Raw genomic sequence first — 5,023 nt, forward strand, 5'->3', positions numbered from 1 at the left:
GTAAGGTATGATAATTATATTAGTCATGCAATCATACCAACCAAAATTGGTTAAAATTGACAAAATCGGTCGGTTTTCAATTGAACTGTGCCGGTCATACCGATCAGTTCCATTTAAAATTATTTTTTTTAATGAAAATGATTTATTTTTACCAAAATGTTAGTATTGAAAATTAAATACACAACTTGTATATTTTTTATGCTTATAAAACATGATCTACCATCAAGTGATACATTTTTGTTTTAAAAATTTTTATAAATAAAAGTTGTTATAGTATAAAATATACGTATATCTAATTTCACTCGTACATAGTTTAATGACCCATCATGAACCATTGTACCAATTAACATTAACATGTACCTAGTAACATTGATCAACACATTCATGTGCACCTTTTGCTTTCAGAATTTACACACCCCAACATTTAATGAAACACACCCCACTTTTAATGTTTTTGCTAAATTACCCTTCCCCTATCCAAACACTCAACTCCCTCCTAACATTTTTCTTCTCTCTCAACCCATTCTTTCTTCTCCCAACAATCCCAAATATCCCTTCTCCCTCAAGCCACAAAACCCACATCCTCTCTAGCACAAACACAAAATTCTTACATTTTTCCTTGAAGTTTCTTTTTCCAAAACTAATGGATCTTGCATCACTGAATTGCAGAAAGCCTTTTTTACTTCTTCAAAGGGCCTTGAGAATGCATTTTTTTTACTTTCTCGAGACACCATTGAGGAAGTGGTTTTTTAAAATAAAATATAACTTTTATAATTGGATCATGAGACTGGAAAAAAATTCATTCTCGACAGACCCTTTTGTAGAAGTTAAAAAATGTGTTTTGCAATCCAATGCATAATAAATAAGGGGGCATTATTATATAAATGTAATATCTATGGATAATCGGTGTAAAAATTTATATAATGACAAAGTATTATATTCATTATTTATTTGTATTATAGAATTAATAATAGTCAAATTTAAATAGTGAATGATGCATTAATGTTGTATAAAACTTTTATATTGTCGGTTTTTTTCCTATTATATTATAACTTCTGCAACTGATTTCAAAACTGTTAAACAATACATTTTCAAGACCCTCTTGTAGAAGTAAAAATGAGTTTTTACAATCCAGTGCAGAATATGCAAGATCCATTACTTTCCGGTGCAAGTAACAAAAGACAGACTTCATTACTAGATTGCAGTAGTAAAAGTGGTGAAGGAAAATTGAAAACGAAGGAGATTGAGTTTTAGAATGATGAAGGTTGAGGGAGAATAAGTGGGGCGAATAGGTAAAGTTAGGAAATAATAGGATGAATGGGAATGGGTTGAATGAAGAGTGTGGTGAATGATATTAGGAGGGAGTTGAGTGTTTGGAGTGGTTAAATGTAATTTGGAAAAAATAATTGAAAGTGGGATGTGTAAAATTCAATTCTCAAGTTTATGCTTTCTTTACAACAAGCTACCTTGAAAAAAATATGAATTTCAACGGGCTAATTTACAAGGATGAGGATAAGATGTCTCTCCCACTCGATTCTTTTCCATTTTTTCACTGTTTTCTTTTTCACTCAATTCTTTCCATTTTTTCATTTCAGTGATGCTAGTTTCTCTCCATTTTCATGTTGTCTTGTTCTCTTCACATCTCTACAACAAAAACATAACACAAACACTTTCTCTCTTTATCTATTTTTCACCCTTTCTCTCTCTCTCTCTCTCTAGCAGTGAATCTTCCACCCACTCTTCCTCCTTCTCTATCATTTTCACTTCCTTTTGTGTGACACAAAACACTGAAAAAATATAAAATAAAATAGAAAACTTAATTCCTAATTGATTTACATCAGATTTTTATGAACACCATAATTTTTTAAAATTTCCAAATGTTGTTACATTTCACCTTTCTCCTTTTTTCACCATTTTGTTATCTATAAGGAAGAGGTGGTGTTTGTGATGGGTTGATGGAAAATATGAAAATAGTAGGTATTTCAATTTGGATTGAAATACACAGATTGAACAAAAGGAGTGAAAGAAGTTAGAAACATAAAGTTAAAAGAAAGGAAGTAAAAAAGTGGTATTAAATTATAAATAATTTATTTATTGATTTGTCCAATTCTAATTGGTGGATAGGAGGTTGAGACACAGACTTGAGAGTTGACACAATGCATCTCCGTCCAATTTACAAATACACTTTTATAACAAGTGATTTTAGGCAAAACTATTATTTTGCTCTATCAACCTAATTATTTTCTATTGGTTCAACAACTTTGTTTCCGTTATCACTTTAGTCCTTCTGTAATTCAGTCTTTTAGCGCCATCAAACATAGTTGTTACTTTGCTTACATGGTCTCAAAATGGCGTTGTTTCACTATTCTTTGCCATCAAAATGACATTATGGATCTACTGTTGATGTATGTAGATGTTTTGCCATTGCTCAGATTTTTTAAACGAATTCAATTTGTCAACATCGTTGACATCAATCACATCATGAATCACGAATATCACCTTTAAATCCAAATTGTGGCCCTCACCTTCTTCAACCTTACAATACATCACCACTACTCTGTTTCAAATTGTGAATCACATCACGTAATGTAGTCACAATATTGCAGTTGTGATGACCGCTACAATCGTATCACATCACAATTGATCAAACACATGTATAGATTTGTGTTTTTGACATATTATGATAACCCTCACATGCACATACTCATAATCCTCAATCCATAGTTAATAAAAAAGTAAGAGGTTTCTACTTTATATTTGTCTGCTGGTCCATTTTTCAAATGATTACAAGTTTGATTGTTTCAACAATTCAACATGTTTTGTATCCCTATTGTCTTTTAAGTGAACTTGAAAGTGAGTTTATTGTAACAACCAAACAAGGTACAATTAGTTGGGAATCTATTTTGCAACATAAACTACGGGTTGTTGAACATTATAATGAGAAACCTACGATATCGCTTACATTTTATGGATTTAAAAGTTTTGGTTCAGGTGCAATTTATTGTATTCTAAATCAAGTGTTATAAAAATAGTAAAGTTTCTTGCTCTAATATAAAACATATTTGTAAAATTTGCTAATGTGATTTGTGTACAATATCAAATATTTTGTTCCCTAATTTTTTATTCCTATATAACTAATTGAACGAATGCCTATTATTTGTTTGATTAACTCATTTATTTTATCATAACTTTTATGGTTTCTGTTAGAAATTATAAATTTCTAATTAAGGTGAGCATCATATATTTGATACAATGATATTAGCTATTTATTCCGGGGTTACATTATAAGTGGTCTAATTAGTGACACCCCTTAGATTTCTAAAAGGTTATAATGAATATGGGTTTAATGGGTGGATACCCATCAGGTTAACTCATAGGGGATAATGAGACCCTATAAGTTAACACATAAGAAAGGTTATGGTCCCAAATACACCAAATCAAATTTAGTTTTCTCATCTCCCATCAGAGTGAAAACGCAAGTCCCAAGAGGAATCGGGAATTTGGTTGAGGAAGATGGATTCAGGTATGACACTGCACCCTTTGATTCATATATGTGCGTGAGAATCATGAAATTCAAGATCATAGGATTGATATTTCACCAATCATAAGGAATTTCTAACAAATGGTATCAGAGCATAGGTTCTGAATTTTATGATTCTCCATTAAGGGTGTTTTCCCCAATCTTGTATGAACCCTAATTTTAATTTGGGGATTATTGAATTATGCTTCCGCTGTTATGTTATAAAGATTGAGAATTTAGGGTTTAATTTGGGAATTTATGCAATCTGATTATTGCATAATTGTCTTGAAATATATGACTTAAATCAATTTCTTGTTTGTTACTTTTGTTGATTGCTGCTGTGGATTAATGGAACGAATCTGGAAAGGAACATATTTATGTTTCATTTGGTTCACACTATGGTCATTCCTGATTATTTTAATTCAACCCCTGGTTGTTATTTCTTATGAACCTTGCCTGAACTTTCTATTGTTTTTGTTCTAAAAAGTGAACAATTGTTTGAGCTTCGAGGAACATGGCTGGATATGGTAGGGTTTTGAATATATGTATATAACTGTTATTAATGGTTTCTGTCAAGCAAAGTATGAGTAAATTTGGTTGGAATTTACTGGTATGGCTTGTTGCTCTTGCTGAATCATCACACTATATCTGATTGCATCACTTTGGCTTTAACAGTCTAGTGACTCTAGTCTCAAACCTGGACCTGATAACTGTCCATATCAGCGGGGAAGCAATTCAATATATATAACATGTTATGGTTTCAGACTTATATATATTCTTGGTTTCCCTCTGCAATAAACTGTGTGTACTAATATCAAGATGTAGTTTTTTGGCACTATTGTTTATGGTCTTAGGCACTGTTCAGTGCATTACATTTTGTGTGTGGTGAAATTATCATATTTGTTCCATAATAATTTTGTTCTATGATAACTAAAATGTACATATTTTTAGTGACTTATATTGTTATTGCATAAGTGCAACTATTTATATCTAAATGCTTTCTTTGCATTGTTTCTTTAAATAGTTTGCACTGTTTTGATTTGGAATAATATTATGGGATTGGATTTGGTAATCATAAAAGATATCAAATCTGAAGGTTTTAATTCCAAAATTATTTTTTTTTGTAATGAACTCGTATTGTTTAATTTTTTGTCTGCTAATTATTTTGGGCTAATTGATGCAATATGTTGCCAAAGTAACCTCTATTGTGGAAATTAATTGAATACACAGATGAGTATGAGATTAGTTATGTGAATTGTGTTCGGCCCAAAGGAAGACACAATTTGGTCAAATAATAACATACATGTGATGATAAATATGTAACAATTATAAAGTTTTTTTCTCATGTGAATAATAGTCGCTCCAAAGAAAGGTTATTGTTTGACAGAACTAATTGTTAATATTTGTTCATTACATTGAGAGTACCACTTACAAATTCATTTCTCTGTCCAAAGACTGAAAATTGATGTTGTGCTAGGTATCTTGTGATGAGTCTATTATGTG

This window comes from Lupinus angustifolius, chromosome LG02 (genome assembly GCF_001865875.1).
Source record: "Lupinus angustifolius cultivar Tanjil chromosome LG02, LupAngTanjil_v1.0, whole genome shotgun sequence".
NCBI classification, from domain to species: Eukaryota; Viridiplantae; Streptophyta; class Magnoliopsida; order Fabales; family Fabaceae; genus Lupinus; species Lupinus angustifolius.